This window comes from Carya illinoinensis, chromosome 11 (genome assembly GCF_018687715.1).
Source record: "Carya illinoinensis cultivar Pawnee chromosome 11, C.illinoinensisPawnee_v1, whole genome shotgun sequence".
In the NCBI taxonomy this organism is placed as follows: Eukaryota; Viridiplantae; Streptophyta; class Magnoliopsida; order Fagales; family Juglandaceae; genus Carya; species Carya illinoinensis.
This window is the reverse complement of record NC_056762.1, coordinates 19,705,420-19,723,069: the sequence shown is the minus strand read 5'-3', so window position 1 is coordinate 19,723,069 and position 17,650 is coordinate 19,705,420. Positions and strand designations below refer to the sequence as shown.

General features: G+C 52.6%; 58 non-coding genes across 58 annotated transcripts; all 58 read right to left on the bottom strand.

Moving 5' to 3' along the window:
* Window positions 1-68: 68 nt before the first annotated feature.
* Window positions 69-187, bottom strand: LOC122286724. The gene has a single exon (XR_006234039.1). It is a non-coding gene; the product is annotated as a 5S ribosomal RNA (ribosomal RNA).
* A 178-nt stretch (window positions 188-365) lies between these two features.
* LOC122286723 lies at window positions 366-484 on the bottom strand. Its single transcript, XR_006234038.1, has one exon. It is a non-coding gene; the product is annotated as a 5S ribosomal RNA (ribosomal RNA).
* A 189-nt stretch (window positions 485-673) lies between these two features.
* LOC122286722 lies at window positions 674-792 on the bottom strand. The gene has a single exon (XR_006234037.1). It is a non-coding gene; the product is annotated as a 5S ribosomal RNA (ribosomal RNA).
* A 189-nt stretch (window positions 793-981) lies between these two features.
* LOC122286721 lies at window positions 982-1,100 on the bottom strand. The gene has a single exon (XR_006234036.1). It is a non-coding gene; the product is annotated as a 5S ribosomal RNA (ribosomal RNA).
* Window positions 1,101-1,289: 189 nt separating this feature from the next.
* Window positions 1,290-1,408, bottom strand: LOC122287577. The gene has a single exon (XR_006234867.1). It is a non-coding gene; the product is annotated as a 5S ribosomal RNA (ribosomal RNA).
* A 189-nt stretch (window positions 1,409-1,597) lies between these two features.
* On the bottom strand, window positions 1,598-1,716 carry LOC122286720. Its single transcript, XR_006234035.1, has one exon. It is a non-coding gene; the product is annotated as a 5S ribosomal RNA (ribosomal RNA).
* A 178-nt stretch (window positions 1,717-1,894) lies between these two features.
* On the bottom strand, window positions 1,895-2,013 carry LOC122286719. The gene has a single exon (XR_006234034.1). It is a non-coding gene; the product is annotated as a 5S ribosomal RNA (ribosomal RNA).
* Window positions 2,014-2,202: 189 nt separating this feature from the next.
* LOC122287196 lies at window positions 2,203-2,321 on the bottom strand. The gene has a single exon (XR_006234500.1). It is a non-coding gene; the product is annotated as a 5S ribosomal RNA (ribosomal RNA).
* Window positions 2,322-2,510: 189 nt separating this feature from the next.
* Window positions 2,511-2,629, bottom strand: LOC122287422. Its single transcript, XR_006234717.1, has one exon. It is a non-coding gene; the product is annotated as a 5S ribosomal RNA (ribosomal RNA).
* A 189-nt stretch (window positions 2,630-2,818) lies between these two features.
* LOC122286718 lies at window positions 2,819-2,937 on the bottom strand. The gene has a single exon (XR_006234033.1). It is a non-coding gene; the product is annotated as a 5S ribosomal RNA (ribosomal RNA).
* Window positions 2,938-3,115: 178 nt separating this feature from the next.
* Window positions 3,116-3,234, bottom strand: LOC122288384. The gene has a single exon (XR_006235647.1). It is a non-coding gene; the product is annotated as a 5S ribosomal RNA (ribosomal RNA).
* Window positions 3,235-3,423: 189 nt separating this feature from the next.
* Window positions 3,424-3,542, bottom strand: LOC122288017. Its single transcript, XR_006235294.1, has one exon. It is a non-coding gene; the product is annotated as a 5S ribosomal RNA (ribosomal RNA).
* Window positions 3,543-3,731: 189 nt separating this feature from the next.
* Window positions 3,732-3,850, bottom strand: LOC122287420. Its single transcript, XR_006234715.1, has one exon. It is a non-coding gene; the product is annotated as a 5S ribosomal RNA (ribosomal RNA).
* Window positions 3,851-4,039: 189 nt separating this feature from the next.
* LOC122286717 lies at window positions 4,040-4,158 on the bottom strand. Its single transcript, XR_006234032.1, has one exon. It is a non-coding gene; the product is annotated as a 5S ribosomal RNA (ribosomal RNA).
* Window positions 4,159-4,347: 189 nt separating this feature from the next.
* On the bottom strand, window positions 4,348-4,466 carry LOC122286714. The gene has a single exon (XR_006234030.1). It is a non-coding gene; the product is annotated as a 5S ribosomal RNA (ribosomal RNA).
* A 189-nt stretch (window positions 4,467-4,655) lies between these two features.
* LOC122288524 lies at window positions 4,656-4,774 on the bottom strand. The gene has a single exon (XR_006235783.1). It is a non-coding gene; the product is annotated as a 5S ribosomal RNA (ribosomal RNA).
* Window positions 4,775-4,963: 189 nt separating this feature from the next.
* Window positions 4,964-5,082, bottom strand: LOC122287419. The gene has a single exon (XR_006234714.1). It is a non-coding gene; the product is annotated as a 5S ribosomal RNA (ribosomal RNA).
* A 189-nt stretch (window positions 5,083-5,271) lies between these two features.
* LOC122286713 lies at window positions 5,272-5,390 on the bottom strand. The gene has a single exon (XR_006234029.1). It is a non-coding gene; the product is annotated as a 5S ribosomal RNA (ribosomal RNA).
* Window positions 5,391-5,568: 178 nt separating this feature from the next.
* On the bottom strand, window positions 5,569-5,687 carry LOC122288383. Its single transcript, XR_006235646.1, has one exon. It is a non-coding gene; the product is annotated as a 5S ribosomal RNA (ribosomal RNA).
* A 189-nt stretch (window positions 5,688-5,876) lies between these two features.
* Window positions 5,877-5,995, bottom strand: LOC122287195. Its single transcript, XR_006234499.1, has one exon. It is a non-coding gene; the product is annotated as a 5S ribosomal RNA (ribosomal RNA).
* A 189-nt stretch (window positions 5,996-6,184) lies between these two features.
* LOC122287418 lies at window positions 6,185-6,303 on the bottom strand. The gene has a single exon (XR_006234713.1). It is a non-coding gene; the product is annotated as a 5S ribosomal RNA (ribosomal RNA).
* A 189-nt stretch (window positions 6,304-6,492) lies between these two features.
* LOC122287417 lies at window positions 6,493-6,611 on the bottom strand. The gene has a single exon (XR_006234712.1). It is a non-coding gene; the product is annotated as a 5S ribosomal RNA (ribosomal RNA).
* Window positions 6,612-6,800: 189 nt separating this feature from the next.
* On the bottom strand, window positions 6,801-6,919 carry LOC122286712. The gene has a single exon (XR_006234028.1). It is a non-coding gene; the product is annotated as a 5S ribosomal RNA (ribosomal RNA).
* Window positions 6,920-7,097: 178 nt separating this feature from the next.
* Window positions 7,098-7,216, bottom strand: LOC122286711. The gene has a single exon (XR_006234027.1). It is a non-coding gene; the product is annotated as a 5S ribosomal RNA (ribosomal RNA).
* Window positions 7,217-7,405: 189 nt separating this feature from the next.
* On the bottom strand, window positions 7,406-7,524 carry LOC122286710. Its single transcript, XR_006234026.1, has one exon. It is a non-coding gene; the product is annotated as a 5S ribosomal RNA (ribosomal RNA).
* A 189-nt stretch (window positions 7,525-7,713) lies between these two features.
* Window positions 7,714-7,832, bottom strand: LOC122286709. The gene has a single exon (XR_006234025.1). It is a non-coding gene; the product is annotated as a 5S ribosomal RNA (ribosomal RNA).
* Window positions 7,833-8,010: 178 nt separating this feature from the next.
* Window positions 8,011-8,129, bottom strand: LOC122286708. The gene has a single exon (XR_006234024.1). It is a non-coding gene; the product is annotated as a 5S ribosomal RNA (ribosomal RNA).
* Window positions 8,130-8,318: 189 nt separating this feature from the next.
* LOC122286707 lies at window positions 8,319-8,437 on the bottom strand. Its single transcript, XR_006234023.1, has one exon. It is a non-coding gene; the product is annotated as a 5S ribosomal RNA (ribosomal RNA).
* A 189-nt stretch (window positions 8,438-8,626) lies between these two features.
* On the bottom strand, window positions 8,627-8,745 carry LOC122286706. The gene has a single exon (XR_006234022.1). It is a non-coding gene; the product is annotated as a 5S ribosomal RNA (ribosomal RNA).
* Window positions 8,746-8,934: 189 nt separating this feature from the next.
* LOC122286705 lies at window positions 8,935-9,053 on the bottom strand. Its single transcript, XR_006234021.1, has one exon. It is a non-coding gene; the product is annotated as a 5S ribosomal RNA (ribosomal RNA).
* A 188-nt stretch (window positions 9,054-9,241) lies between these two features.
* On the bottom strand, window positions 9,242-9,360 carry LOC122286703. Its single transcript, XR_006234019.1, has one exon. It is a non-coding gene; the product is annotated as a 5S ribosomal RNA (ribosomal RNA).
* Window positions 9,361-9,538: 178 nt separating this feature from the next.
* LOC122286702 lies at window positions 9,539-9,657 on the bottom strand. Its single transcript, XR_006234018.1, has one exon. It is a non-coding gene; the product is annotated as a 5S ribosomal RNA (ribosomal RNA).
* Window positions 9,658-9,846: 189 nt separating this feature from the next.
* On the bottom strand, window positions 9,847-9,965 carry LOC122287194. Its single transcript, XR_006234498.1, has one exon. It is a non-coding gene; the product is annotated as a 5S ribosomal RNA (ribosomal RNA).
* Window positions 9,966-10,154: 189 nt separating this feature from the next.
* Window positions 10,155-10,273, bottom strand: LOC122287416. Its single transcript, XR_006234711.1, has one exon. It is a non-coding gene; the product is annotated as a 5S ribosomal RNA (ribosomal RNA).
* A 189-nt stretch (window positions 10,274-10,462) lies between these two features.
* On the bottom strand, window positions 10,463-10,581 carry LOC122286701. Its single transcript, XR_006234017.1, has one exon. It is a non-coding gene; the product is annotated as a 5S ribosomal RNA (ribosomal RNA).
* A 178-nt stretch (window positions 10,582-10,759) lies between these two features.
* Window positions 10,760-10,878, bottom strand: LOC122288381. The gene has a single exon (XR_006235644.1). It is a non-coding gene; the product is annotated as a 5S ribosomal RNA (ribosomal RNA).
* Window positions 10,879-11,067: 189 nt separating this feature from the next.
* LOC122288016 lies at window positions 11,068-11,186 on the bottom strand. Its single transcript, XR_006235293.1, has one exon. It is a non-coding gene; the product is annotated as a 5S ribosomal RNA (ribosomal RNA).
* A 188-nt stretch (window positions 11,187-11,374) lies between these two features.
* LOC122286700 lies at window positions 11,375-11,493 on the bottom strand. Its single transcript, XR_006234016.1, has one exon. It is a non-coding gene; the product is annotated as a 5S ribosomal RNA (ribosomal RNA).
* A 178-nt stretch (window positions 11,494-11,671) lies between these two features.
* On the bottom strand, window positions 11,672-11,790 carry LOC122286698. The gene has a single exon (XR_006234015.1). It is a non-coding gene; the product is annotated as a 5S ribosomal RNA (ribosomal RNA).
* A 189-nt stretch (window positions 11,791-11,979) lies between these two features.
* On the bottom strand, window positions 11,980-12,098 carry LOC122287211. Its single transcript, XR_006234514.1, has one exon. It is a non-coding gene; the product is annotated as a 5S ribosomal RNA (ribosomal RNA).
* Window positions 12,099-12,287: 189 nt separating this feature from the next.
* On the bottom strand, window positions 12,288-12,406 carry LOC122286697. Its single transcript, XR_006234014.1, has one exon. It is a non-coding gene; the product is annotated as a 5S ribosomal RNA (ribosomal RNA).
* A 178-nt stretch (window positions 12,407-12,584) lies between these two features.
* Window positions 12,585-12,703, bottom strand: LOC122288073. Its single transcript, XR_006235349.1, has one exon. It is a non-coding gene; the product is annotated as a 5S ribosomal RNA (ribosomal RNA).
* Window positions 12,704-12,892: 189 nt separating this feature from the next.
* On the bottom strand, window positions 12,893-13,011 carry LOC122286696. Its single transcript, XR_006234013.1, has one exon. It is a non-coding gene; the product is annotated as a 5S ribosomal RNA (ribosomal RNA).
* Window positions 13,012-13,200: 189 nt separating this feature from the next.
* On the bottom strand, window positions 13,201-13,319 carry LOC122286695. Its single transcript, XR_006234012.1, has one exon. It is a non-coding gene; the product is annotated as a 5S ribosomal RNA (ribosomal RNA).
* A 189-nt stretch (window positions 13,320-13,508) lies between these two features.
* On the bottom strand, window positions 13,509-13,627 carry LOC122286694. Its single transcript, XR_006234011.1, has one exon. It is a non-coding gene; the product is annotated as a 5S ribosomal RNA (ribosomal RNA).
* Window positions 13,628-13,816: 189 nt separating this feature from the next.
* On the bottom strand, window positions 13,817-13,935 carry LOC122286693. The gene has a single exon (XR_006234010.1). It is a non-coding gene; the product is annotated as a 5S ribosomal RNA (ribosomal RNA).
* Window positions 13,936-14,113: 178 nt separating this feature from the next.
* Window positions 14,114-14,232, bottom strand: LOC122286691. Its single transcript, XR_006234007.1, has one exon. It is a non-coding gene; the product is annotated as a 5S ribosomal RNA (ribosomal RNA).
* Window positions 14,233-14,421: 189 nt separating this feature from the next.
* On the bottom strand, window positions 14,422-14,540 carry LOC122287801. Its single transcript, XR_006235086.1, has one exon. It is a non-coding gene; the product is annotated as a 5S ribosomal RNA (ribosomal RNA).
* Window positions 14,541-14,718: 178 nt separating this feature from the next.
* On the bottom strand, window positions 14,719-14,837 carry LOC122286690. Its single transcript, XR_006234006.1, has one exon. It is a non-coding gene; the product is annotated as a 5S ribosomal RNA (ribosomal RNA).
* A 189-nt stretch (window positions 14,838-15,026) lies between these two features.
* On the bottom strand, window positions 15,027-15,145 carry LOC122288044. Its single transcript, XR_006235321.1, has one exon. It is a non-coding gene; the product is annotated as a 5S ribosomal RNA (ribosomal RNA).
* A 189-nt stretch (window positions 15,146-15,334) lies between these two features.
* LOC122287415 lies at window positions 15,335-15,453 on the bottom strand. The gene has a single exon (XR_006234710.1). It is a non-coding gene; the product is annotated as a 5S ribosomal RNA (ribosomal RNA).
* A 189-nt stretch (window positions 15,454-15,642) lies between these two features.
* On the bottom strand, window positions 15,643-15,761 carry LOC122286689. Its single transcript, XR_006234005.1, has one exon. It is a non-coding gene; the product is annotated as a 5S ribosomal RNA (ribosomal RNA).
* A 178-nt stretch (window positions 15,762-15,939) lies between these two features.
* LOC122286688 lies at window positions 15,940-16,058 on the bottom strand. Its single transcript, XR_006234004.1, has one exon. It is a non-coding gene; the product is annotated as a 5S ribosomal RNA (ribosomal RNA).
* Window positions 16,059-16,247: 189 nt separating this feature from the next.
* Window positions 16,248-16,366, bottom strand: LOC122287800. Its single transcript, XR_006235085.1, has one exon. It is a non-coding gene; the product is annotated as a 5S ribosomal RNA (ribosomal RNA).
* A 178-nt stretch (window positions 16,367-16,544) lies between these two features.
* On the bottom strand, window positions 16,545-16,663 carry LOC122286687. Its single transcript, XR_006234003.1, has one exon. It is a non-coding gene; the product is annotated as a 5S ribosomal RNA (ribosomal RNA).
* A 189-nt stretch (window positions 16,664-16,852) lies between these two features.
* LOC122288042 lies at window positions 16,853-16,971 on the bottom strand. The gene has a single exon (XR_006235319.1). It is a non-coding gene; the product is annotated as a 5S ribosomal RNA (ribosomal RNA).
* A 189-nt stretch (window positions 16,972-17,160) lies between these two features.
* On the bottom strand, window positions 17,161-17,279 carry LOC122287414. Its single transcript, XR_006234709.1, has one exon. It is a non-coding gene; the product is annotated as a 5S ribosomal RNA (ribosomal RNA).
* Window positions 17,280-17,468: 189 nt separating this feature from the next.
* On the bottom strand, window positions 17,469-17,587 carry LOC122286686. Its single transcript, XR_006234002.1, has one exon. It is a non-coding gene; the product is annotated as a 5S ribosomal RNA (ribosomal RNA).
* Between the last annotated feature and the right edge of the window lie 63 nt (window positions 17,588-17,650).

Here is a 17,650-nt window from a genome sequence, read left to right as displayed (position 1 = left end):
CCTAAAAATCCATTCCCTGGTTCTCGTTCCGGTCCATCCGACCAGAGATGCGGTAAAAATTAAAAGGGGGGGTGCAACACGAGGACTTCCCAGGAGGTCACCCATCCTAGTACTACTCTCGCCCAAGCACGCTTAACTGCGGAGTTCTGATGGGATCCGGTGCATTAGTGCTGGTATGATCGCACCCATCATGCTACCAGCGAAAAACTAATATAATCCTATTACGACCTAGCCGCACCCTGCCTATCCCATGCCAACTGGCGATCTGATTGATAGCGATGGGGTCGGTGCGATTTTCCTAAGAATCCATTGCCCGGTTGTCGTTCCGGTCCATCCGACCGGAGATGCGGTAAAAATAAAAAGGGGGGGTGCAACACGAGGACTTCCCAGGAGGTCACCCATCCTAGTACTACTCTCGCCCAAGCACGCTTAACTGCGGAGTTCTGATGGGATCCGGTGCATTAGTGCTGGTATGATCGCACCCATCATGCTACCAGCGAAAAACTAATATAATCTTATTACGACCTAGCCGCACCATGCCTATCCCATGCCAACCGGCGATCTGATCGATACCCATTGCTACGCGATGGGGTCGGTGCGATTTTCCTAAGAATCCATTGCCCGGTTGTCGTTCCGGTCCATCCGACCGGAGATGCGGTAAAAATAAAAAGGGGGGGTGCAACACGAGGACTTCCCAGGAGGTCACCCATCCTAGTACTACTCTCGCCCAAGCACGCTTAACTGCGGAGTTCTGATGGGATCCGGTGCATTAGTGCTGGTATGATCGCACCCATCATGCTACCAGCGAAAAACTAATATAATCCTATTACGACCTAGCCGCACCCTGCCTATCCCATGCCAACCGGCGATCTGATCGATACCCATTGCTACGCGATGGGGTCGGTGCGATTTTCCTAAGAATCCATTGCCCGGTTCTCGTTCCGGTCCATCCGACCGGAGATGCGGTAAAAATAAAAAAGGGGGGTGCAACACGAGGACTTCCCAGGAGGTCACCCATCCTAGTACTACTCTCGCCCAAGCACGCTTAACTGCGGAGTTCTGATGGGATCCGGTGCATTAGTGCTGGTATGATCGCACCCATCATGCTACCAGCGAAAAACTAATATAATCCTATTACGACCTAGCCGCACCCTGCCTATCCCATGCCAACCGGCGATCAGATCGATACCCATTGCTACGCGATGGGGTCGGTGCGATTTTCCTAAGAATCCATTGCCCGGTTCTCGTTCCGGTCCATCCGACCGGAGATACGGTAAAAATAAAAAGGGGGGGTGCAACACGAGGACTTCCCAGGAGGTCACCCATCCTAGTACTACTCTCGCCCAAGCACGCTTAACTGCGGAGTTCTGATGGGATCCGGTGCATTAGTGCTGGTATGATCGCATCCATCATGCTACCAGCGAAAAACTAATATAATCCTATTACGACCTAGCCGCACCCTGCCTATCTCATGCCAACCGGCGATCTGACCGATACCCATTGCTACGCGATGGGGTCGGTGCGATTTTCCTAAAAATCCATTCCCTGGTTCTCGTTCCGGTCCATCCGACCAGAGATGCGGTAAAAATTAAAAGGGGGGGTGCAACACGAGGACTTCCCAGGAGGTCACCCATCCTAGTACTACTCTCGCCCAAGCACGCTTAACTGCGGAGTTCTGATGGGATCCGGTGCATTAGTGCTGGTATGATCGCACCCATCATGCTACCAGCGAAAAACTAATATAATCCTATTACGACCTAGCCGCACCCTGCCTATCCCATGCCAACTGGCGATCTGATTGATAGCGATGGGGTCGGTGCGATTTTCCTAAGAATCCATTGCCCGGTTGTCGTTCCGGTCCATCCGACCGGAGATGCGGTAAAAATAAAAAGGGGGGGTGCAACACGAGGACTTCCCAGGAGGTCACCCATCCTAGTACTACTCTCGCCCAAGCACGCTTAACTGCGGAGTTCTGATGGGATCCGGTGCATTAGTGCTGGTATGATCGCACCCATCATGCTACCAGCGAAAAACTAATATAATCCTATTACGACCTAGCCGCACCATGCCTATCCCATGCCAACCGGCGATCTGATCGATACCCATCGCTACGCGATGGGGTCGGTGCGATTTTCCTAAGAATCCATTGCCCGGTTGTCGTTCCGGTCCATCCGACCGGAGATGCGGTAAAAATAAAAAGGGGGGGTGCAACACGAGGACTTCCCAGGAGGTCACCCATCCTAGTACTACTCTCGCCCAAGCACGCTTAACTGCGGAGTTCTGATGGGATCCGGTGCATTAGTGCAGGTATGATCGCACCCATCATGCTACCAGCGAAAAACTAATATAATCCTATTACGACCTAGCCGCACCATGCCTATCCCATGCCAACCGGCGATCTGATCGATACCCATTGCTACGCGATGGGGTCGGTGCGATTTTCCTAAGAATCCATTGCCCGGTTGTCGTTCCGGTCCATCCGACCGGAGATGCGGTAAAAATAAAAAGGGGGGGTGCAACACGAGGACTTCCCAGGAGGTCACCCATCCTAGTACTACTCTCGCCCAAGCACGCTTAACTGCGGAGTTCTGATGGGATCCAGTGCATTAGTGCTGGTATGATCGCACCCATCATGCTACCAGCGAAAAACTAATATAATCCTATTACGACCTAGCCGCACCCTGCCTATCTCATGCCAACCGGCGATCTGACCGATACCCATTGCTACGCGATGGGGTCGGTGCGATTTTCCTAAAAATCCATTCCCTGGTTCTCGTTCCGGTCCATCCGACCAGAGATGCGGTAAAAATTAAAAGGGGGGGTGCAACACGAGGACTTCCCAGGAGGTCACCCATCCTAGTACTACTCTCGCCCAAGCACGCTTAACTGCGGAGTTCTGATGGGATCCGGTGCATTAGTGCTGGTATGATCGCACCCATCATGCTACCAGCGAAAAACTAATATAATCCTATTACGACCTAGCCGCACCCTGCCTATCCCATGCCAACCGGCGATCTGATTGATAGCGATGGGGTCGGTGCGATTTTCCTAAGAATCCATTGCCCGGTTGTCGTTCCGGTCCATCCGACCGGAGATGCGGTAAAAATAAAAAGGGGGGGTGCAACACGAGGACTTCCCAGGAGGTCACCCATCCTAGTACTACTCTCGCCCAAGCACGCTTAACTGCGGAGTTCTGATGGGATCCGGTGCATTAGTGCTGCTATGATCGCACCCATCATGCTACCAGCGAAAAACTAATATAATCCTATTACGACCTAGCCGCACCATGCCTATCCCATGCCAACCGGCGATCTGATCGATACCCATTGCTACGCGATGGGGTCGGTGCGATTTTCCTAAGAATCCATTGCCCGGTTGTCGTTCCGGTCCATCCGACCGGAGATGCGGTAAAAATAAAAAGGGGGGGTGCAACACGAGGACTTCCCAGGAGGTCACCCATCCTAGTACTACTCTCGCCCAAGCGCGCTTAACTGCGGAGTTCTGATGGGATCCGGTGCATTAGTGCTGGTATGATCGCACCCATCATGCTACCAGCGAAAAACTAATATAATCCTATTACGACCTAGCCGCACCCTGCCTATCTCATGCCAACCGGCGATCTGACCGATACCCATTGCTACGCGATGGGGTCGGTGCGATTTTCCTAAGAATCCATTGCCCGGTTGTCGTTCCGGTCCATCCGACCGGAGATGCGGTAAAAATAAAAAGGGGGGGTGCAACACGAGGACTTCCCAGGAGGTCACCCATCCTAGTACTACTCTCGCCCAAGCACGCTTAACTGCGGAGTTCTGATGGGATCCAGTGCATTAGTGCTGGTATGATCGCACCCATCATGCTACCAGCGAAAAACTAATATAATCCTATTACGACCTAGCCGCACCCTGCCTATCTCATGCCAACCGGCGATCTGACCGATACCCATTGCTACGCGATGGGGTCGGTGCGATTTTCCTAAAAATCCATTGCCCGGTTGTCGTTCCGGTCCATCCGACCGGAGATGCGGTAAAAATAAAAAGGGGGGGTGCAACACGAGGACTTCCCAGGAGGTCACCCATCCTAGTACTACTCTCGCCCAAGCACGCTTAACTGCGGAGTTCTGATGGGATCCGGTGCATTAGTGCTGGTATGATCGCACCCATCATGCTACCAGCGAAAAACTAATATAATCCTATTACGACCTAGCCGCACCCTGCCTATCTCATGCCAACCGGCGATCTGACCGATACCCATTGCTACGCGATGGGGTCGGTGCGATTTTCCTAAAAATCCATTGCCCGGTTGTCGTTCCGGTCCATCCGACCGGAGATGCGGTAAAAATAAAAAGGGGGGGTGCAACACGAGGACTTCCCAGGAGGTCACCCATCCTAGTACTACTCTCGCCCAAGCACGCTTAACTGCGGAGTTCTGATGGGATCCGGTGCATTAGTGCTGGTATGATCGCACCCATCATGCTACCAGCGAAAAACTAATATAATCCTATTACGACCTAGCCGCACCCTGCCTATCTCATGCCAACCGGCGATCTGACCGATACCCATTGCTACGCGATGGGGTCGGTGCGATTTTCCTAAAAATCCATTGCCCGGTTGTCGTTCCGGTCCATCCGACCGGAGATGCGGTAAAAATAAAAAGGGGGGGTGCAACACGAGGACTTCCCAGGAGGTCACCCATCCTAGTACTACTCTCGCCCAAGCACGCTTAACTGCGAAGTTCTGATGGGATCCAGTGCATTAGTGCTGGTATGATCGCACCCATCATGCTACCAGCGAAAAACTAATATAATCCTATTACGACCTAGCCGCACCCTGCCTATCTCATGCCAACCGGCGATCTGACCGATACCCATTGCTACGCGATGGGGTCGGTGCGATTTTCCTAAAAATCCATTGCCCGGTTGTCGTTCCGGTCCATCCGACCGGAGATGCGGTAAAAATAAAAAGGGGGGGTGCAACACGAGGACTTCCCAGGAGGTCACCCATCCTAGTACTACTCTCGCCCAAGCACGCTTAACTGCGGAGTTCTGATGGGATCCAGTGCATTAGTGCTGGTATGATCGCACCCATCATGCTACCAGCGAAAAACTAATATAATCCTATTACGACCTAGCCGCACCCTGCCTATCTCATGCCAACCGGCGATCTGACCGATACCCATTGCTACGCGATGGGGTCGGTGCGATTTTCCTAAAAATCCATTGCCCGGTTGTCGTTCCGGTCCATCCGACCGGAGATGCGGTAAAAATTAAAAGGGGGGGTGCAACACGAGGACTTCCCAGGAGGTCACCCATCCTAGTACTACTCTCGCCCAAGCACGCTTAACTGCGGAGTTCTGATGGGATCCGGTGCATTAGTGCTGGTATGATCGCACCCATCATGCTACCAGCGAAAAACTAATATAATCCTATTACGACCTAGCCGCACCCTGCCTATCCCATGCCAACTGGCGATCTGATTGATAGCGATGGGGTCGGTGCGATTTTCCTAAGAATCCATTGCCCGGTTGTCGTTCCGGTCCATCCGACCGGAGATGCGGTAAAAATAAAAAGGGGGGGTGCAACACGAGGACTTCCCAGGAGGTCACCCATCCTAGTACTACTCTCGCCCAAGCACGCTTAACTGCGGAGTTCTGATGGGATCCGGTGCATTAGTGCTGCTATGATCGCACCCATCATGCTACCAGCGAAAAACTAATATAATCCTATTACGACCTAGCCGCACCATGCCTATCCCATGCCAACCGGCGATCTGATCGATACCCATCGCTACGCGATGGGGTCGGTGCGATTTTCCTAAGAATCCATTGCCCGGTTGTCGTTCCGGTCCATCCGACCGGAGATGCGGTAAAAATAAAAAGGGGGGGTGCAACACGAGGACTTCCCAGGAGGTCACCCATCCTAGTACTACTCTCGCCCAAGCACGCTTAACTGCGGAGTTCTGATGGGATCCGGTGCATTAGTGCAGGTATGATCGCACCCATCATGCTACCAGCGAAAAACTAATATAATCCTATTACGACCTAGCCGCACCATGCCTATCCCATGCCAACCGGCGATCTGATCGATACCCATTGCTACGCGATGGGGTCGGTGCGATTTTCCTAAGAATCCATTGCCCGGTTGTCGTTCCGGTCCATCCGACCGGAGATGCGGTAAAAATAAAAAGGGGGGGTGCAACACGAGGACTTCCCAGGAGGTCACCCATCCTAGTACTACTCTCGCCCAAGCACGCTTAACTGCGGAGTTCTGATGGGATCCAGTGCATTAGTGCTGGTATGATCGCACCCATCATGCTACCAGCGAAAAACTAATATAATCCTATTACGACCTAGCCGCACCCTGCCTATCTCATGCCAACCGGCGATCTGACCGATACCCATTGCTACGCGATGGGGTCGGTGCGATTTTCCTAAAAATCCATTGCCCGGTTGTCGTTCCGGTCCATCCGACCGGAGATGCGGTAAAAATAAAAAGGGGGGGTGCAACACGAGGACTTCCCAGGAGGTCACCCATCCTAGTACTACTCTCGCCCAAGCACGCTTAACTGCGGAGTTCTGATGGGATCCAGTGCATTAGTGCTGGTATGATCGCACCCATCATGCTACCAGCGAAAAACTAATATAATCCTATTACGACCTAGCCGCACCCTGCCTATCTCATGCCAACCGGCGATCTGACCGATACCCATTGCTACGCGATGGGGTCGGTGCGATTTTCCTAAAAATCCATTGCCCGGTTGTCGTTCCGGTCCATCCGACCGGAGATGCGGTAAAAATAAAAAGGGGGGGTGCAACACGAGGACTTCCCAGGAGGTCACCCATCCTAGTACTACTCTCGCCCAAGCACGCTTAACTGCGGAGTTCTGATGGGATCCGGTGCATTAGTGCTGGTATGATCGCACCCATCATGCTACCAGCGAAAAACTAATATAATCCTATTACGACCTAGCCGCACCCTGCCTATCCCATGCCAACTGGCGATCTGATTGATAGCGATGGGGTCGGTGCGATTTTCCTAAGAATCCATTGCCCGGTTGTCGTTCCGGTCCATCCGACCGGAGATGCGGTAAAAATAAAAAGGGGGGGTGCAACACGAGGACTTCCCAGGAGGTCACCCATCCTAGTACTACTCTCGCCCAAGCACGCTTAACTGCGGAGTTCTGATGGGATCCGGTGCATTAGTGCTGGTATGATCGCACCCATCATGCTACCAGCGAAAAACTAATATAATCCTATTACGACCTAGCCGCACCATGCCTATCCCATGCCAACCGGCGATCTGATCGATACCCATTGCTACGCGATGGGGTCGGTGCGATTTTCCTAAGAATCCATTGCCCGGTTGTCGTTCCGGTCCATCCGACCGGAGATGCGGTAAAAATAAAAAGGGGGGGTGCAACACGAGGACTTCCCAGGAGGTCACCCATCCTAGTACTACTCTCGCCCAAGCACGCTTAACTGCGGAGTTCTGATGGGATCCGGTGCATTAGTGCTGGTATGATCGCACCCATCATGCTACCAGCGAAAAACTAATATAATCCTATTACGACCTAGCCGCACCCTGCCTATCTCATGCCAACCGGCGATCTGACCGATACCCATTGCTACGCGATGGGGTCGGTGCGATTTTCCTAAAAATCCATTCCCTGGTTCTCGTTCCGGTCCATCCGACCAGAGATGCGGTAAAAATTAAAAGGGGGGGTGCAACACGAGGACTTCCCAGGAGGTCACCCATCCTAGTACTACTCTCGCCCAAGCACGCTTAACTGCGGAGTTCTGATGGGATCCGGTGCATTAGTGCTGGTATGATCGCACCCATCATGCTACCAGCGAAAAACTAATATAATCCTATTACGACCTAGCCGCACCCTGCCTATCCCATGCCAACTGGCGATCTGATTGATAGCGATGGGGTCGGTGCGATTTTCCTAAGAATCCATTGCCCGGTTGTCGTTCCGGTCCATCCGACCGGAGATGCGGTAAAAATAAAAAGGGGGGGTGCAACACGAGGACTTCCCAGGAGGTCACCCATCCTAGTACTACTCTCGCCCAAGCACGCTTAACTGCGGAGTTCTGATGGGATCCGGTGCATTAGTGCTGGTATGATCGCACCCATCATGCTACCAGCGAAAAACTAATATAATCTTATTACGACCTAGCCGCACCATGCCTATCCCATGCCAACCGGCGATCTGATCGATACCCATTGCTACGCGATGGGGTCGGTGCGATTTTCCTAAGAATCCATTGCCCGGTTGTCGTTCCGGTCCATCCGACCGGAGATGCGGTAAAAATAAAAAGGGGGGGTGCAACACGAGGACTTCCCAGGAGGTCACCCATCCTAGTACTACTCTCGCCCAAGCACGCTTAACTGCGGAGTTCTGATGGGATCCGGTGCATTAGTGCTGGTATGATCGCACCCATCATGCTACCAGCGAAAAACTAATATAATCCTATTACGACCTAGCCGCACCCTGCCTATCCCATGCCAACCGGCGATCTGATCGATACCCATTGCTACGCGATGGGGTCGGTGCGATTTTCCTAAGAATCCATTGCCCGGTTCTCGTTCCGGTCCATCCGACCGGAGATGCGGTAAAAATAAAAAAGGGGGGTGCAACACGAGGACTTCCCAGGAGGTCACCCATCCTAGTACTACTCTCGCCCAAGCACGCTTAACTGCGGAGTTCTGATGGGATCCGGTGCATTAGTGCTGGTATGATCGCACCCATCATGCTACCAGCGAAAAACTAATATAATCCTATTACGACCTAGCCGCACCCTGCCTATCCCATGCCAACCGGCGATCAGATCGATACCCATTGCTACGCGATGGGGTCGGTGCGATTTTCCTAAGAATCCATTGCCCGGTTCTCGTTCCGGTCCATCCGACCGGAGATACGGTAAAAATAAAAAGGGGGGGTGCAACACGAGGACTTCCCAGGAGGTCACCCATCCTAGTACTACTCTCGCCCAAGCACGCTTAACTGCGGAGTTCTGATGGGATCCGGTGCATTAGTGCTGGTATGATCGCACCCATCATGCTACCAGCGAAAAACTAATATAATCCTATTACGACCTAGCCGCACCCTGCCTATCTCATGCCAACCGGCGATCTGACCGATACCCATTGCTACGCGATGGGGTCGGTGCGATTTTCCTAAAAATCCATTCCCTGGTTCTCGTTCCGGTCCATCCGACCAGAGATGCGGTAAAAATTAAAAGGGGGGTGCAACACGAGGACTTCCCAGGAGGTCACCCATCCTAGTACTACTCTCGCCCAAGCACGCTTAACTGCGGAGTTCTGATGGGATCCGGTGCATTAGTGCTGGTATGATCGCACCCATCATGCTACCAGCGAAAAACTAATATAATCCTATTACGACCTAGCCGCACCCTGCCTATCCCATGCCAACTGGCGATCTGATTGATAGCGATGGGGTCGGTGCGATTTTCCTAAGAATCCATTGCCCGGTTGTCGTTCCGGTCCATCCGACCGGAGATGCGGTAAAAATAAAAAGGGGGGGTGCAACACGAGGACTTCCCAGGAGGTCACCCATCCTAGTACTACTCTCGCCCAAGCACGCTTAACTGCGGAGTTCTGATGGGATCCGGTGCATTAGTGCTGGTATGATCGCACCCATCATGCTACCAGCGAAAAACTAATATAATCCTATTACGACCTAGCCGCACCATGCCTATCCCATGCCAACCGGCGATCTGATCGATACCCATCGCTACGCGATGGGGTCGGTGCGATTTTCCTAAGAATCCATTGCCCGGTTGTCGTTCCGGTCCATCCGACCGGAGATGCGGTAAAAATAAAAAGGGGGGGTGCAACACGAGGACTTCCCAGGAGGTCACCCATCCTAGTACTACTCTCGCCCAAGCACGCTTAACTGCGGAGTTCTGATGGGATCCGGTGCATTAGTGCAGGTATGATCGCACCCATCATGCTACCAGCGAAAAACTAATATAATCCTATTACGACCTAGCCGCACCATGCCTATCCCATGCCAACCGGCGATCTGATCGATACCCATTGCTACGCGATGGGGTCGGTGCGATTTTCCTAAGAATCCATTGCCCGGTTGTCGTTCCGGTCCATCCGACCGGAGATGCGGTAAAAATAAAAAGGGGGGGTGCAACACGAGGACTTCCCAGGAGGTCACCCATCCTAGTACTACTCTCGCCCAAGCACGCTTAACTGCGGAGTTCTGATGGGATCCAGTGCATTAGTGCTGGTATGATCGCACCCATCATGCTACCAGCGAAAAACTAATATAATCCTATTACGACCTAGCCGCACCCTGCCTATCTCATGCCAACCGGCGATCTGACCGATACCCATTGCTACGCGATGGGGTCGGTGCGATTTTCCTAAAAATCCATTCCCTGGTTCTCGTTCCGGTCCATCCGACCAGAGATGCGGTAAAAATTAAAAGGGGGGGTGCAACACGAGGACTTCCCAGGAGGTCACCCATCCTAGTACTACTCTCGCCCAAGCACGCTTAACTGCGGAGTTCTGATGGGATCCGGTGCATTAGTGCTGGTATGATCGCACCCATCATGCTACCAGCGAAAAACTAATATAATCCTATTACGACCTAGCCGCACCCTGCCTATCCCATGCCAACCGGCGATCTGATTGATAGCGATGGGGTCGGTGCGATTTTCCTAAGAATCCATTGCCCGGTTGTCGTTCCGGTCCATCCGACCGGAGATGCGGTAAAAATAAAAAGGGGGGGTGCAACACGAGGACTTCCCAGGAGGTCACCCATCCTAGTACTACTCTCGCCCAAGCACGCTTAACTGCGGAGTTCTGATGGGATCCGGTGCATTAGTGCTGCTATGATCGCACCCATCATGCTACCAGCGAAAAACTAATATAATCCTATTACGACCTAGCCGCACCATGCCTATCCCATGCCAACCGGCGATCTAATCGATACCCATTGCTACGCGATGGGGTCGGTGCGATTTTCCTAAGAATCCATTGCCCGGTTGTCGTTCCGGTCCATCCGACCGGAGATGCGGTAAAAATAAAAAGGGGGGGTGCAACACGAGGACTTCCCAGGAGGTCACCCATCCTAGTACTACTCTCGCCCAAGCGCGCTTAACTGCGGAGTTCTGATGGGATCCGGTGCATTAGTGCTGGTATGATCGCACCCATCATGCTACCAGCGAAAAACTAATATAATCCTATTACGACCTAGCCGCACCCTGCCTATCTCATGCCAACCGGCGATCTGACCGATACCCATTGCTACGCGATGGGGTCGGTGCGATTTTCCTAAAAATCCATTCCCTGGTTCTCGTTCCGGTCCATCCGACCAGAGATGCGGTAAAAATTAAAAGGGGGGTGCAACACGAGGACTTCCCAGGAGGTCACCCATCCTAGTACTACTCTCGCCCAAGCACGCTTAACTGCGGAGTTCTGATGGGATCCGGTGCATTAGTGCTGGTATGATCGCACCCATCATGCTACCAGCGAAAAACTAATATAATCCTATTACGACCTAGCCGCACCCTGCCTATCCCATGCCAACTGGCGATCTGATTGATAGCGATGGGGTCGGTGCGATTTTCCTAAGAATCCATTGCCCGGTTGTCGTTCCGGTCCATCCGACCGGAGATGCGGTAAAAATAAAAAGGGGGGGTGCAACACGAGGACTTCCCAGGAGGTCACCCATCCTAGTACTACTCTCGCCCAAGCACGCTTAACTGCGGAGTTCTGATGGGATCCGGTGCATTAGTGCTGGTATGATCGCACCCATCATGCTACCAGCGAAAAACTAATATAATCCTATTACGACCTAGCCGCACCATGCCTATCCCATGCCAACCGGCGATCTGATCGATACCCATTGCTACGCGATGGGGTCGGTGCGATTTTCCTAAAAATCCATTGCCCGGTTGTCGTTCCGGTCCATCCGACCGGAGATGCGGTAAAAATAAAAAGGGGGGGTGCAACACGAGGACTTCCCAGGAGGTCACCCATCTTAGTACTACTCTCGCCCAAGCACGCTTAACTGCGGAGTTCTGATGGGATCCGGTGCATTAGTGCTGGTATGATCGCACCCATCATGCTACCAGCGAAAAACTAATATAATCCTATTACGACCTAGCCGCACCCTGCCTATCTCATGCCAACCGGCGATCTGACCGATACCCATTGCTACGCGATGGGGTCGGTGCGATTTTCCTAAAAATCCATTCCCTGGTTCTCGTTCCGGTCCATCCGACCAGAGATGCGGTAAAAATTAAAAGGGGGGGTGCAACACGAGGACTTCCCAGGAGGTCACCCATCCTAGTACTACTCTCGCCCAAGCACGCTTAACTGCGGAGTTCTGATGGGATCCGGTGCATTAGTGCTGGTATGATCGCACCCATCATGCTACCAGCGAAAAACTAATATAATCCTATTACGACCTAGCCGCACCCTGCCTATCCCATGCCAACTGGCGATCTGATTGATAGCGATGGGGTCGGTGCGATTTTCCTAAGAATCCATTGCCCGGTTGTCGTTCCGGTCCATCCGACCGGAGATGCGGTAAAAATAAAAAGGGGGGGTGCAACACGAGGACTTCCCAGGAGGTTACCCATCCTAGTACTACTCTCGCCCAAGCACGCTTAACTGCGGAGTTCTGATGGGATCCAGTGCATTAGTGCTGGTATGATCGCACCCATCATGCTACCAGCGAAAAACTAATATAATCTTATTACGACCTAGCCGCACCATGCCTATCCCATGCCAACCGGCGATCTGATCGATACCCATTGCTACGCGATGGGGTCGGTGCGATTTTCCTAAGAATCCATTGCCCGGTTGTCGTTCCGGTCCATCCGACCGGAGATGCGGTAAAAATAAAAAAGGGGGGTGCAACACGAGGACTTCCCAGGAGGTCACCCATCCTAGTACTACTCTCGCCCAAGCACGCTTAACTGCGGAGTTCTGATGGGATCCGGTGCATTAGTGCTGGTATGATCGCACCCATCATGCTACCAGCGAAAAACTAATATAATCCTATTACGACCTAGCCGCACCCTGCCTATCCCATGCCAACCGGCGATCAGATCGATACCCATTGCTACGCGATGGGGTTGGTGCGATTTTCCTAAGAATCCATTGCCCGGTTCTCGTTCCGGTCCATCCGACCGGAGATACGGTAAAAATAAAAAGGGGGGGTGCAACACGAGGACTTCCCAGGAGGTCACCCATCCTAGTACTACTCTCGCCCAAGCACGCTTAACTGCGGAGTTCTGATGGGATCCGGTGCATTAGTGCTGGTATGATCGCACCCATCATGCTACCAGCGAAAAACTAATATAATCCTATTACGACCTAGCCGCACCCTGCCTATCCCATGCCAACCGGCGATCAGATCGATACCCATTGCTACGCGATGGGGTCGGTGCGATTTTCCTAAGAATCCATTGCCCGGTTCTCGTTCCGGTCCATCCGACCGGAGATACGGTAAAAATAAAAAGGGGGGGTGCAACACGAGGACTTCCCAGGAGGTCACCCATCCTAGTACTACTCTCGCCCAAGCACGCTTAACTGCGGAGTTCTGATGGGATCCGGTGCATTAGTGCTGGTATGATCGCACCCATCATGCTACCAGCGAAAAACTAATATAATCCTATTACGACCTAGCCGCACCCTGCCTATCTCATGCCAACCGGCGATCTGACCGATACCCATTGCTACGCGATGGGGTCGGTGCGATTTTCCTAAAAATCCATTCCCTGGTTCTCGTTCCGGTCCATCCGACCAGAGATGCGGTAAAAATTAAAAGGGGGGGTGCAACACGAGGACTTCCCAGGAGGTCACCCATCCTAGTACTACTCTCGCCCAAGCACGCTTAACTGCGGAGTTCTGATGGGATCCGGTGCATTAGTGCTGGTATGATCGCACCCATCATGCTACCAGCGAAAAACTAATATAATCCTATTACGACCTAGCCGCACCCTGCCTATCCCATGCCAACTGGCGATCTGATTGATAGCGATGGGGTCGGTGCGATTTTCCTAAGAATCCATTGCCCGGTTGTCGTTCCGGTCCATCCGACCGGAGATGCGGTAAAAATAAAAAGGGGGGGTGCAACACGAGGACTTCCCAGGAGGTCACCCATCCTAGTACTACTCTCGCCCAAGCACGCTTAACTGCGGAGTTCTGATGGGATCCGGTGCATTAGTGCTGGTATGATCGCACCCATCATGCTACCAGCGAAAAACTAATATAATCCTATTACGACCTAGCCGCACCATGCCTATCCCATGCCAACCGGCGATCTGATCGATACCCATCGCTACGCGATGGGGTCGGTGCGATTTTCCTAAGAATCCATTGCCCGGTTGTCGTTCCGGTCCATCCGACCGGAGATGCGGTAAAAATAAAAAGGGGGGGTGCAACACGAGGACTTCCCAGGAGGTCACCCATCCTAGTACTACTCTCGCCCAAGCACGCTTAACTGCGGAGTTCTGATGGGATCCGATGCATTAGTGCTGGTATGATCGCACCCATCATGCTACCAGCGAAAAACTAATATAATCCTATTACGACCTAGCCGCACCCTGCCTATCCCATGCCAACTGGCGATCTGATTGATAGCGATGGGGTCGGTGCGATTTTCCTAAGAATCCATTGCCCGGTTGTCGTTCCGGTCCATCCGACCGGAGATGCGGTAAAAATAAAAAGGGGGGGTGCAACACGAGGACTTCCCAGGAGGTCACCCATCCTAGTACTACTCTCGCCCAAGCACGCTTAACTGCGGAGTTCTGATGGGATCCGGTGCATTAGTGCTGGTATGATCGCACCCATCATGCTACCAGCGAAAAACTAATATAATCCTATTACGACCTAGCCGCACCATGCCTATCCCATGCCAACCGGCGATCTGATCGATACCCATCGCTACGCGATGGGGTCGGTGCGATTTTCCTAAGAATCCATTGCCCGGTTGTCGTTCCGGTCCATCCGACCGGAGATGCGGTAAAAATAAAAAGGGGGGGTGCAACACGAGGACTTCCCAGGAGGTCACCCATCCTAGTACTACTCTCGCCCAAGCACGCTTAACTGCAGAGTTCTGATGGGATCCGGTGCATTAGTGCAGGTATGATCGCACCCATCATGCTACCAGCGAAAAACTAATATAATCCTATTACGACCTAGCCGCACCATGCCTATCCCATGCCAACCGGCGATCTGATCGATACCCATTGCTACGCGATGGGGTCGGTGCGATTTTCCTAAGAATCCACTGCCCGGTTGTCGTTCCGGTCCATCCGACCGGAGATGCGGTAAAAATAAAAAGGGGGGGTGCAACACGAGGACTTCCCAGGAGGTCACCCATCCTAGTACTACTCTCGCCCAAGCACGCTTAACTGCGGAGTTCTGATGGGATCCAGTGCATTAGTGCTGGTATGATCGCACCCATCATGCTACCAGCGAAAAACTAATATAATCCTATTACGACCTAGCCGCACCCTGCCTATCTCATGCCAACCGGCGATCTGACCGATACCCATTGCTACGCGATGGGGTCGGTGCGATTTTCCTAAAAATCCATTCCCTGGTTCTCGTTCCGGTCCATCCGACCAGAGATGCGGTAAAAATTAAAAGGGGGGGTGCAACACGAGGACTTCCCAGGAGGTCACCCATCCTAGTACTACTCTCGCCCAAGCACGCTTAACTGCGGAGTTCTGATGGGATCCGGTGCATTAGTGCTGGTATGATCGCACCCATCATGCTACCAGCGAAAAACTAATATAATCCTATTACGACCTAGCCGCACCCTGCCTATCCCATGCCAACCGGCGATCTGATTGATAGCGATGGGGTCGGTGCGATTTTCCTAAGAATCCATTGCCCGGTTGTCGTTCCGGTCCATCCGACCGGAGATGCGGTAAAAATAAAAAGGGGGGGTGCAACACGAGGACTTCCCAGGAGGTCACCCATCCTAGTACTACTCTCGCCCAAGCACGCTTAACTGCGGAGTTCTGATGGGATCCGGTGCATTAGTGCTGGTATGATCGCACCCATCATGCTACCAGCGAAAAACTAATATAATCCTATTACGACCTAGCCGCACCATGCCTATCCCATGCCAACCGGCGATCTGATCGATACCCATCGCTACGCGATGGGGTCGGTGCGATTTTCCTAAGAATCCATTGCCCGGTTGTCGTTCCGGTCCATCCGACCGGAGATGCGGTAAAAATAAAAAGGGGGGGTGCAACACGAGGACTTCCCAGGAGGTCACCCATCCTAGTACTACTCTCGCCCAAGCACGCTTAACTGCGGAGTTCTGATGGGATCCGATGCATTAGTGCTGGTATGATCGCACCCATCATGCTACCAGCGAAAAACTAATATAATCCTATTACGACCTAGCCGCACCCTGCCTATCCCATGCCAACTGGCGATCTGATTGATAGCGATGGGGTCGGTGCGATTTTCCTAAGAATCCATTGCCCGGTTGTCGTTCCGGTCCATCCGACCGGAGATGCGGTAAAAATAAAAAGGGGGGGTGCAACACGAGGACTTCCCAGGAGGTCACCCATCCTAGTACTACTCTCGCCCAAGCACGCTTAACTGCGGAGTTCTGATGGGATCCGGTGCATTAGTGCTGGTATGATCGCACCCATCATGCTACCAGCGAAAAACTAATATAATCCTATTACGACCTAGCCGCACCATGCCTATCCCATGCCAACCGGCGATCTGATCGATACCCATCGCTACGCGATGGGGTCGGTGCGATTTTCCTAAGAATCCATTGCCCGGTTGTCGTTCCGGTCCATCCGACCGGAGATGCGGTAAAAATAAAAAGGGGGGGTGCAACACGAGGACTTCCCAGGAGGTCACCCATCCTAGTACTACTCTCGCCCAAGCACGCTTAACTGCAGAGTTCTGATGGGATCCGGTGCATTAGTGCAGGTATGATCGCACCCATCATGCTACCAGCGAAAAACTAATATAATCCTATTACGACCTAGCCGCACCATGCCTATCCCATGCCAACCGGCGATCTGATCGATACCCATTGCTACGCGATGGGGTCGGTGCGATTTTCCTAAGAATCCATTGCCCGGTTGTCGTTCCGGTCCATCCGACCGGAGATGCGGTAAAAATAAAAAGGGGGGGTGCAACACGAGGACTTCCCAGGAGGTCACCCATCCTAGTACTACTCTCGCCCAAGCACGCTTAACTGCGGAGTTCTGATGGGATCCAGTGCATTAGTGCTGGTATGATCGCACCCATCATGCTACCAGCGAAAAACTAATATAATCCTATTACGACCTAGCCGCACCCTGCCTATCTCATGCCAACCGGCGATCTGACCGATACCCATTGCTACGCGATGGGGTCGGTGCGATTTTCCTAAAAATCCATTCCCTGGTTCTCGTTCCGGTCCATCCGACCAGAGATGCGGTAAAAATTAAAAGGGGGGGTGCAACACGAGGACTTCCCAGGAGGTCACCCATCCTAGTACTACTCTCGCCCAAGCACGCTTAACTGCGGAGTTCTGATGGGATCCGGTGCATTAGTGCTGGTATGATCGCACCCATCATGCTACCAGCGAAAAACTAATATAATCCTATTACGACCTAGCCGCACCCTGCCTATCCC